Source organism: Scaptodrosophila lebanonensis, unplaced genomic scaffold, assembly GCF_003285725.1.
Source record: "Scaptodrosophila lebanonensis strain 11010-0011.00,11010-0021.00 unplaced genomic scaffold, SlebRS2 tig00000072-arrow-pilon, whole genome shotgun sequence".
Lineage (NCBI taxonomy): Eukaryota > Metazoa > Arthropoda > Insecta > Diptera > Drosophilidae > Scaptodrosophila > Scaptodrosophila lebanonensis.
The window spans coordinates 5,981,393-5,993,688 of record NW_022060558.1 but is presented as its reverse complement, the minus strand read 5'-3'; the positions used below and the strand labels follow the sequence as shown (position 1 = coordinate 5,993,688).

At 38.8% G+C, this 12,296-nt stretch overlaps 1 long non-coding RNA gene across 1 annotated transcript in view; it reads left to right on the top strand.

Annotated features, from left to right (window-relative positions):
* Positions 1–12,296, top strand: part of LOC115625306 — a 35,049-nt gene extending 22,753 nt beyond the window's left edge. The window contains exon 3 of the long non-coding RNA XR_003995522.1: positions 12,121–12,296. This is a non-coding gene — a long non-coding RNA (uncharacterized LOC115625306). The remainder of the gene's footprint in view (positions 1–12,120) is intronic.

The window sequence follows — 12,296 nt, the reverse complement described above, 5'->3', positions numbered from 1 at the left end:
ATCTAATAGAGTTGGACTTATGGAAATAAACGTTCCGACTAGGCGAGCATCAATGACAGGAAATTCCATAAAAAAATAGCAATTATTTTTAAATATTTAAATTAATAGCTTAGCTACAAATAATAGGTAGATTTTTTTTAGTTAACCTTGAAGAGCAGTCAATTATCAACTTTTCATATTTATGGTATCCATGCGACATAATCGATAGATTTGAATCAGAATTACATTTTTAGGCATCATGATATCAGCAAAAAAGTCAATTTTCTTAGAAAACAACGAGCCAATTATTACAGCTACTCATTAGTTAAAGAATTGTTTGAAAATAAATGACAACATACTAATACAATTCCTTAATTGTGCAAGACACTCATCTTTTATGGGATACAAATCTTGCACTTCATTTGTATATTTTAGTCTTGGGATTGGAGCAATTAGTTCCATCAACTCTTACTCCAACAACAAAACTTAAAGTTCAACGGCACGAGATTTGTCAAAACTAAAGGAAGACTCGTAAAATATTTGTCAGCTATTTCTACGCCTCAAGCAAGTGAATATGTTTTTTAAAAAAGCTAAAAACGCTTCGACTTTGCACTCATTAAGAGACTGACAGCGTACGCCGCTAGATCGTCCGAGATCTGTTTTTGTTTTCCATGCTCGTGCAAGTAAAAGTCGCAGTTTGGTTTGTCCATTGACCGAATTTTTACTCGTAATGCCACGCACATAAATATTTGCCCAAATGTCGCGTCGTTGACAAACTTATCAAAATATTTTCCATTGAGGTTGCTCCGAAATTTCTGATATCAAGTGCGATGGCATGAATAGCAAAAACAAATTGGCCAAGTCTGGCTGTCTAGACGCTTTTGTCCGACTATCTGTCCGATTGTCTGTGTGTTTGCCCAAGCGATCCCAACGAACGTGAATGTGAATGCGAATTTTAGAGTACGCCACTATATCTATTCGCAATGACATCATCGTTGTGTCAGATCATTAGGCTTATATATACGTGTGTATTTGTGTAATATTTGGCTGCCGCTGGAAGATAATGAACACCAGCGGAAGCTTTGTATATGCGAGGGTAGGTCAAGAATTTTCCGATAGCTATAGTTAGACGCTGGAAATGCCTTGAATAGAGCTTTAATTGACTGGCACTTCTTTCATTGAATGTCTTAAAAACATTCTACATTCTACAGTATATAGATACACAATATCAACAGAGGGGGCAGGTTTAGCGTCTTTATTCATTCCTGCACAATCTACTGCCTCGAGTCTTCATGGGGTTTCATGTTCGGTGTTGTTTGTTGCTCCCCAGACGGCTGATCGTGTGAAGTACCCTCGCGTGTCCGCAGAACTGTGATAAGTCGTGTCTGGCGCTGAACATTTTTGGGGGCTTACATAGTGGGGTATATACTATACATAGTAGTAAATAGGTTTTAGTACTTATACAATATATTATTATATACGTCGGGTTTGGAATGGCGTCGCGTGATTCACGCGCTCGCTCGAAAGATTAGAAGCACAGTCTCAAGATATGTTGTGTGTGTGCGCGTGTCGACATAGTACTTGTTTGTATTTCATTTTTCGTCACAGTAGCCCACATACTACATATGTGTATATTTATATATATATATGCACATATATGTACGTGTATGCTCACAATATAGAACAGCGACGATGGTAGAAGCTAAAATGTATTTCAAAATTTCGTTTTTATTGCGACTATGAACATTTTTTGGCTTGAATTTGTTTTGCAGTTAGCGTAAAATATATGTAAGCGTGAGCATTTTATTGGTGTTGTTGTTGTTGCTTCTGCTGCTTCTGTGGCTGGCTTATATGTATTATAAACGACCTTCGGCAAGTGCGACAAGGTCAGCAGCACATAGCAGTGCAGATACATAGATGCAGATACAGATTCATGTGCAGTTGCCAAAATGGGGTCAGCCCTTCTCCACCTTCATGCAACTGCAAAGCAGAAAGTTTTATTGTGTTATTATTCCTCTCTTTGGAAAAGTGTTGCTTCAGTGTGTTTCAGATATTCCAGACCCGCATATCAAATACTGAGTACCGTCAGGTTCTATTGCCACCTTTTCACATTTACTAACTAGGCCCAAGTCAAAGGCATTATTCCACTATGAGACTAACAAATAAAAGTTAAATGTGATTACGAAGGAGAGGTTTGTTGTAGGAGATAATAACAATAATTTCATGATATACTTGCATTTGTTCTCCCTTCGAAAGTGGCCTAGATGATTGAATTGGGTTCGACACAACTCTAGTATATATCGGATGAGCGCCGTTTGGCACATCGAATTGGGTCAGTGTTATGACCCAGTTTCTTCATGCTCAGACACAAACACACAGACCTATCCATACTCTCACCCACACCCACACCCACACCCCTACCCGCGTCCACAGCAACAACAACTTCTTGCGAGGAACTTTGCATATTGCAGTCGGCAACTGCGGATAATGCCAGGCCATAAAGTTTGAGCCGAAGAGGCTCTTTCCTTTTTCATTCAGCACATTGTTGGAGGACGGCTGCGCAGCAGATAATTGCAGTTAGATAGATTATATTTGTTTCGTGACGACGTCGATTGTCATCGCAGGCAACGGGCCTAGCAACGTGTGCTGCTGCTATTGATTATTTCACTTGGCAGCCAACAAAGGCACCACTATGGGCTACTTGGTATAAGCAACCTAGAAAATGCCACTAAATTAGCATGAGTGTACCTATGAGATACACATACCTAGTATGCACACCTAAAGATACTGGCTCGAGTGTTTCAGTGTGTGTGCAGATATGTGCCAGGCATATATTTATACGTGTATACATAGATATGCGGCTGCAACTGCAGCGGTTCGTTGCAAGGCTGGCAAGCTTAGCCAAAAGCCAAAAATAACATTTTTCTTGGCCGCACGCCAAATGCGAAATGCAGGCACAAAACCAATAACACAAATAACAACAACAGCAACAACAACCAGAGCAAACGTGAAAAGTCGCAACGAAAATCTGTTATTTATGCAGACATTTATTAGTTGCCCAAAATGAAGTCAAAACTGTGTCTATAAATATGCAGAATAGTAGAAACAGAAGAGCAAAAGCGAATAGCAAGTAGAGGAGCAGCGAAATGCAAAATGTCATTCCTGCCGAAAATTCTTAAACCTTATAGTACTTGTTTTCTAAACGAGACGAACACATTTAGAACACGATCTGGCCCCCTACCAAACATCGCTGTCCCTCTCGCTCTCTGCTGCCCATCTCTGTCTTGCCGCTTGGCATGTGCAAAATCAATGCGCATTTTTTGTCATTTCACTTTTCCCTCATTGCATCACCATCAACTAGCAACAACAACAACGCCAGCTACAACATATGCAATTCTTGAGGTCTGAGGCAGAAGGCGAAATGCCTTGGAGGTGCAACTGCAACTGCCACCATCGCCGTCGCCGTCGCCATCGCCATCGCTATCTGGGTCACCAAAAAGGCCTCCGTATACTCGTACAATTGTACAATTTGGCAGCCAAGAAGCTACAAGACATATGCACATTATTGTATAGCCTAGGCAGTACTGCCCCCTCTCGTACGAGGGCAGGTCAGTAGGTGAACCAAAACTTTCGATTCCACGTGGAATGGCAATCAATACATTCGCGCCCCGATTTGCCTACAGATATGAATAATTCCAGCTAGAATTTAACAATCAACATCGAACAGACGATTTTTGTCGAAACCGAATGTTAACCTGTTCTGAGGTCTCCCTCCGGGAGGGTGTACAACATTTCTTGGCAACTACAAACAACACTTGCCTGTTTACTTGCCTAGGACTTGTCTAAACATATTTGTGACAGCCGAAGAGAAGTTGCACAAACACTCATTTCTCACCTGATTGGGAAAGGAATCTGACCAATCAGTTCAGTTCAGCTCAGTTTTCTTCTTGCTTGAAGAATACTTGACATGATTTCGAAATAGCTATGTGTAAATAGTGACTGAGAACTTCCACTATAACTTTTAATTTATTGACTCATTACTAACTTCGGTGACCGTAAGAGGCTCTTTATAAAAATGCTCGTTGCCTGCTGAAGCTGAAAGTAAAATTGAATTGAATTTATTTTATATAGCAGCACATTTATGAAGCATTTCTTCGATCTGGTCCCTCTCACCCACCATCATATATGGGTATTAGTCATCCCAGCAGATATAATTCGTAAGCATTTATGTAGCACTTAGCACCTCTTGGATCTTGAACTCGTTATTATTTCCAACTCCAGTTGGCAACAGCTTTCTTTAAAAATTCCACTGGGTCTGCATTGAGCGTATTTCACAAATCGCTTGGGCCCGCAATCACACGCACATTCCGAAGCAGCCCGCACGCAGTCGGCTGATCGCTGGTCAGATCTTGCCGTATCACGCCTTTGCCGCATGACTCAGTCCCCGCAGACGCAAACAAACCCGTGTGTATGTTTAGTGTGCTTATTCAGGGAAACGCTTTTACTTGTTCGCTGCTATATTTAGCTGAAATTCTCATTAAAAAGAAAAGCAGCAGTCGCAGCCGCAGCAGCAGCAGCAGCAACAAGCCGTGCACCCGCAAACCAAAATTGGTCCGATCCGGCGTCATTAGCTAACGTGCGTTGCGGAGAAGCTTATTTACAATCCCCCTTTCAGTTGTTAATGCCACAAATCGGGGCGCTTAGCGTGTAAACTGCCTGAGCGTTGCTAAGTGGGACTTCTCCCCGAAACGAACTCGAGGTGTGACGAGATCGAAACATTTGCAAACGCCTACAAAAAACCCAATTTATACATATACATATAGTATATAGTATGTTGGTGTTTGCCGTCACTGTCTGCAGATAAAAGGCGTATGACGTATACGCACAGTGTTCACTTGTTTTGTCTCTTTGGAGGCGACGACATAGCGCGCGCGTGCTTTCGTTTGTCCGTCTGTCTGTTAAGCTGTCTCTCTACAAACATACAAGCGCTTGCGTATGTGTGTGTGTGTGTGTGTGCGATCATGCGCCAGCATACTGTTCTTTCGGACTGACGAAAAGTCTTGGCGCTTTTGGCCAGTTTTCTCGCACATGTTATTGCGGGTTGGCCAATTCTTTAGACAACTTTATGGACTGTTGTTGGCTTGGAGTGTGCGGCCGTCGACATCAACTTCGCAGCGACATCGGCACTTAACGCTATTTGCTTTTGGCTTGTACCTGTTTGGGCCACTTCCGCTGACGACAAATTGAACTTAAGCGCTACCTGCGGCCTCTTACATACGAGTACATTACATATTTACTTGCCACTTTTATGACACTTTTCCCAATATGTGTTTGTGTGTGCGTGTTTTTCTTTTTTTTTCAACGTTGATGTCGATGTCGACGGCAACTTCGTTGTCGGCTTTTATGACCCAGATACCTAAAAGTAAACGCGTGTTGTTGTCGAAATTTGTTGTTTGCTCGGCAGCTCGGCAGCTGCTCAGTCGGTTGGTCAACTGAAGTTGCTTGTTGCTAATGAAACGGTCAGCATTTGCCTAATGAAATTATAGCAGAGGCACTAAATGTGTACACATAGCCATAGCATTTATAAGTGTAGGTGACAGGGTCGGGGTCGGGCTGGGGCTCGGGCTCAAGTAGCGGCAGGGGTAGAGGTAGAGGTAGGGGAAATTTTTGGGGAGCTTTCGAAATGGTTTTTCATGCTTTCTGTTACCCACAGCCCAGAAATGTGGCCGACCGGCTAACCTATTTAACACACATCATAAATTATTTCAAAGGCAAATAGAACACTTAACAGAGAATAGAGAACGATACGCTCATGAACAGCAAACCAACATTTTCTTTTCTTTTTTTTGTTTTTTTTTTTTTTGACTGCGTTAATACACCTAAGCTCACATAAACGCTCGCACACACACAGCTAGTCAGACAAATGTACATTAATTTATTTAATGGCCGGCGCTCATTGCGTTATTTTCGCGGCTTTGTTTTTCGTTGTTTTGTTACTTTCGTCGTAATTAGAACATTGAACATAGCTGCCGCACGCGATTCGAAAATTGTTATACACACATACAGATGGTTGCACATCGTCTCAAATTCATAAGCCAAATGTCTATCGGCTGTCGTAATTGTGTGCACACGGCGTATACGCAATGCGAGCGCGCTCCAATTAGCTCTCACGAAACGTTGCGAAAGAATCTTTAGACTCCATTGTGTGTCCCAGTTGGTTAACAAACTCAACCGAGATTATTTTAGATCTTTCAAATTAATTTCATTAACATCTTGTGCTGCAAACAAAATCTCTCGACCATACCTTAGCAAGACTTGGGTCCAATCTAAGGAAACCAATTTTGTTTTTCAAAAAATTAAAAAAAATACCATAGACTTGACTTCCGCCCAAAGATAAACACACAAAAAGGCCATTTACTAGTGACTCATTTACGTTTCGGTTATCATTGCTATGAATACCTTGAATACCTTCGAATGCTCAATATAAGGAAACTATTTGACTTCCTACTATCCTAAATAGTATTAAAATCTACAAAAACCTTATAACAGCCTGTTCTTCATTCCCTATCTATCCATTTCAAATTGATCGAAAATTAGTTCGGAATCGGTTGGAGCCATAGAAAGCAACCCGAAAATTTCCGTTCTGAAATGAGCACAGAACCTATAGTGGCAGACTTATTGTGGTTCTTGATTATATTAGATCATGAATTGGCAATGGGATTTAATACAATTGTTTCATACATCGCATATATAGTATGTATGTGTATTCGCCAATTACACAATTTCAACTGGCACTTCATGTCCGGCCCATATGTTCCCTTATCGCTTGGGTACAATGGGTTGAACTGTGCGTGCTTTGTCGGCCGAGCCTAGCACCGACTATAGCATATGCTCACGTCGCCATTTGTTCAATTAATAATCGCCTCAAAGTTATCAATTTTTAATCGAAGCAGACGTCTAATCTTATCAACAGCATTAGCGTGACTCTTGTTTGTTGTTCTGTGAATTCCGTGTAATTTGTTTGTCTCACAATGTACAGACAGAAATTGGGTTTCTATATGTTCCCTAAATGGGTTGTTGGGCAAGAAAGTGAGGTTTCCTAAATAAAATATCGCATTTTCATAGCCTGGTCGCATATCACTGATCGAGATATCGATCCGATATCTCTGCCTAAAATTGACTTTGCACAGTTCATTGTACTTTCATTTTTGAAAATCTATCGCACACCTTCTTCGACTCGCTCTGTACCCTTTTCGCCCACCCTCGTCCACTCTTTTCTCGCTGCATGTGCCAATGCGTTTCTTGGATTTCTGTTGATTTTTCCTAATGCTCGTACACGTTATAAGTTGTTGATCAAATAAAACGAATCGCTCGACCGACTGACTGGCAATGTGGAGTAGCCTCCGCTGCTATCGCTACCGCTCCTACACCCACACACTGGCACGCCTCCACCAAAGCTACTTCGAATCCGAATCCGACTCCGTCAACGATGCAGTTGTCGTTGCCGTTGCCGTTTCCGTTGCCGTCGCGTCTTCAAATCGCAAATTAAAGATAATTCAAACGAGTCCAATCGTGCCGTGTCGTCGAAACGCGCGCCTCCTTTAAAGCTGTTGTTTATTTATTTAATTATACTTCTTTTTTTTGGTTGAGCTCTACCCGAACTTATTTTCAGTATTCAGTTTTGGCTAAGAATTAGCTAAATGCAAACGCCTCTTGAAGGTTTTGGGCTGCGTGTCAGGAGTGCATTTGCACTGAAACATTCTGAAGCTTGTAAATGCACTATCTGGTACGACATTCCATAACGTACAATCTTCCCGAATGCAAGAAAATGCTGAAACAGGAACACGATCGATTTAACTTTGATCGCGTCGAGACAATATGCAATTTTTGTGAGAGTGTGTTTTCTAAACTGACTTTTTTCGTTCTAAGAAGTAGTTTCAATATCGTTAAGTTTGTAAGTTAATCACTTAAGCTAAAAATATTGTACTTTAATAAAAAAATTCAAATAAAGAACAACAAATAAATAAACTTTTCTGTGATATTTGGTTTTATTTCTAACTTTTAGGACCTGCAATTTTTTGTACAAATAAATCGTCTAGGAGAATTATTGAAAACTATAAATATACATTTATAAGAAATATAACAAATATGTAATTTTGAATAAAATAAATTCATAAACTAATGATTACGCCGGTTAGCTAAAGAGTTGGTTGAAACAGATTGATCTACAAACTGCAAAACTTTTAAATACATGCCAGAAAATTGGGTCACCAATCACAAGTTTGACTTCAAATTCAATAAAATTACCTTAGCAACCTTTCATACATATATAATGGTAGTTAAATGCCTATATGTGTTAGAAAAACATATTTAGTGCTTTTGACCGACTTAATGGTACCCCAATGACCTTGAATGTTATAATTGAGGTGTCCACGGAACTCATGGGACACCGCATTGCCTTCTCTTTACTACTTGCTCTGCCATTCACTTAAAATTTTCTAAACGATTGCCTAAATATGTATGTATATTTGAATCGTTATTACATGCCTAGCCGAAATAATAGTATGAACTAAATATATGGAATGCTTGTTCTTGTTCACGCGAATTTTTCAGGTGGCCGTGTCAAGGTTGCGTATGAACAACAACAACATAACTAAGCCTTGACAGAATAGGGACTGGCATGTGCGCTAACTGTGCAATATTTCCGATAAAACGTTCAGTTCTCCCAAGTATTTACCGATTTTCACCGAAACTATAATGTTGCAATAGTTTGAATTTAATTGTCTCTGAAAGGTGGCAAGAAAGGCAGCGCTGCCAGACCTAACAAATAAAAATCAAACCATATTCACTTATTATTAACTAGGATTAATGTACTTTTAAGACTAATTATGATCAATTACTCATCTTAATAGAAGTATTGCACCTAGGGGTGTGCTTTTTTTTATTTAAAAGCTATTTTAAAACATAAAAATACGAAATTCTTATTTCAAATGCTGAACTATGAAAGACCAAGCACCATAGCATAAAACACAGCATTCATGAAAATCAGCTGACCAGCTTCAACTAAAATACGTCAGATGGCGCCCATCAAATATTGGCGCCCGCCATGCTAATGCATACACATGTACATATGCATCTGTGTATGTTAAGAAGCTCTCGGAGTGGGCACGATTCAAAAATTGCAACCAAATCCATTGGCTATGCGCTTTGGCAGTGTGGTTAGCTGGTTGTGTGGCCAAAAGTTGCAGTCTGACAATTCACAGCCACTATCTTCACTGCCGCCGCGAAAAGCTATGACAACAAAGGTATGAGGTTTGCCGGAGCTCCCGTAACCTGCCATTCACAATAGGCCATACGAAGCGCCAAAGCCATTAATCTAATCAAATTTCGAAGGACAATAACCACCTATAGTAAAAACAAATACATATATCCTAATGTGTCCGCACTATCCAATCAAAACATAAGCCTTGGCCAGTTTAAAATTAATGTGCTTCCCTTAGACTTTGGAATTGATATAAATACATATGTATGTATATACATTTAGTATGTTTGTACTGTACAACTTTTCTAACGATCGACCAATAGATTGGACGCCTCTAAACAACAGCTTCGTGGACACACAGATATGTATGTAGACAGACTTTAATTTGCATATAAAGATGTAAATAAGCACATACCTTTGTATAAACTACTTACATATGTATTATACATATGTACATGTATTAAGAAGTTCAACTACTCATAACTTCTAAAGAGAATAAGCATAATCCTCATTTAAGAGTTTTAAATGCATAGGTACGGCCTATATGTAATTAAACATTTTAGTGAATAGTCCAGTCATACGGATCGATTAAATGTTCGAAATAAAAATGGTGCAAAGAATCAACTCACCAAAATATACGAGAACAGAAAGTATAATAACTATTTTAAAACAATAAAATGTTTTATACAACAACTCTTTTTATGTGATATCTTGAACTGACTTCATGTCTATATCCGAACATAGCTATTCGAATTTGTCTTGTCATGCTGATCGTAGATGTACATGTCTATGTATGTATCTGTAACATGAGAGGTACAATTCTACTTTAAGAGTATAACAGCCTGCAAAACAATAAAATCAACTCCCGTTGCCTAGGGACTAGCAGAATCTGCCCAGAATATAACCAGAATAATGCAATAATGAATAGTGAAGCTTAAGCCAGAGAGAAGATGTGCTCTGTTACGTTTCTTGTTCAGTATTAACGTTTATTTATACTTATACTTCAATTTATTTTGTCAGGATTAATGGTTTTCATGGGGGCAATAGTAATAGTAGTAGTAATCCCCTCCACCCGGTATACGATAATAACATTGGCTTAACACTCGGATGATTGATAACTTCTTATCGCTTTTGTATTTGTATGAATTGCTGCGGTATATATTTAAATATATAGTTCTAGTTTGCAGAACATGATATTATACAAAGACATTTTCCAATTACCAAAAATTTTGCTGTGTAAATGAATCAAAATAAATGCAAAATACCACTTATTATATGTATATGGCGTTTTATTATTGATAATTACGATTATTACAAGAAGCCAATAGTGGAAAATGTTTAGATTCTATGGAATTATTATACTGTATATTATGGCTGTACGTATCTTTTGACATCGGATGATAAGTGAATTAATAACTGTTCCCTTCATGTTGGGAGAAGCTAGTGGTTTAGCCAATAGTTTTTTATACATATAGGCAAGGGCGTACAAATAAACTTGACCTGCCTAGGGCTCAGGGGAACCTCGGCTTGTCACCCTGATCAAGAATATATATACTTTGTGGGGTCTGCCACGCCTCCTTCTCCCTGTTACATACATTCGCACAAAACTAGTATAGACTTTCACCTTTTGGGTACAGGCTGTAAAAATTTTAGGTAAGAAAATAACACTGAAGAAGTAGGTCATTATATTATACGATTACATCACTAGGGAAGAATAGGTCTGCGAAGTAACTTCCGGGTTATGTTTACAATATTGTAATGGCTTACGGTCTACAAAGGGTCAAAGAACACTATATACATGCTTAAATATAGAACATTATATATATGCAGGACATAGATATGTATATATAGCTACTACAAGCGTACAATGAGTTAACGATATCAGGCAGCCTCCTGTTAACATATTGGATAAAAACTTCAAACACCCGGTTCATAAAGGCAACTGTTGGAATATCAGTTTTTATACTCTGTACATGAAATGTACATACAAAAGTATACTAGGTTTGCGGGTGGTGAAAAATGTAACAGGCAGAAGGAGGCATGGCAGTCCCCACAAATTATATATATTCTTGATCAGCATGACAAGACGAGTTGATATAGCCCTGTCTGTCTGTCTGTCAGTCCGATCTTCCATTCGTATAATCGCCTATATCTCGGAGACTATATGACCTAGGGACACCAAGTCCCAGTCCCAGATGACTATACACCCTTTACGTGATAAACCCTTTACGCGAGTTCGAATACCGAGAGAGGTAAAATCGATTAAATTTTTTTTTTATTTTCTTAATTTTTTTTATTTTCTATAATTATTGTAAACATATGTACAGAGTATTTCAAAGTTGGGACACCCGACTTTAGCTTTTTTACTTGTTTTTTTTTTGTTTTTTTTTTTTGAGGCAGAGTCGAGGAACAGAAAATGTAAGTAAATCTAACATTGAATAAAATTCAGAATGATAAATGATAGAGTACAGTGAAAACTCATTTGGGCGGACACTCGCGGTCGGCCAATTTTTGTCCGCCCAAGAGGAGTGTCCGTTTAAAGGGATTCTTAAATACTTTATACACCGATCGAATTTTTCAGAAAAAGTGTCTGCCGAAGAGAGTGTCCGGATAAGAGAGGTGTCCATTAAGGGAGTTTTTACTGTATCTAGCAAATTATAGTTACGGTCAAACGAAAGTACGCAACTTAGAACTAGACCGAAGAAGCCTGAAAGATACCTCGAAAATACATTGTCAGATTGTCACACCAACTCATGTTTCTGAACTTCTTTACAGCACGTTATGAAGGAACTCACTTATATTTATAAGTATTACTTGTATATTATTTTGTTTTCTTTGAAATTGTATCGATCAATAATAGTCCACCGTTCCCATTTCAGGGTCGCGTGCCTTCATCAGACAACTAGAATTCTCGGATCTACCATTTGAAGATTACGCGATGCAGTAGTCCTAAGAAAATATTAAATTAGAAATAAGAAAATTATGTTCATATATGTAAATGTATTTTTTCTTAAAGATATTAGATGCAATAAACTATTACTCTTAGTTGAAAGAA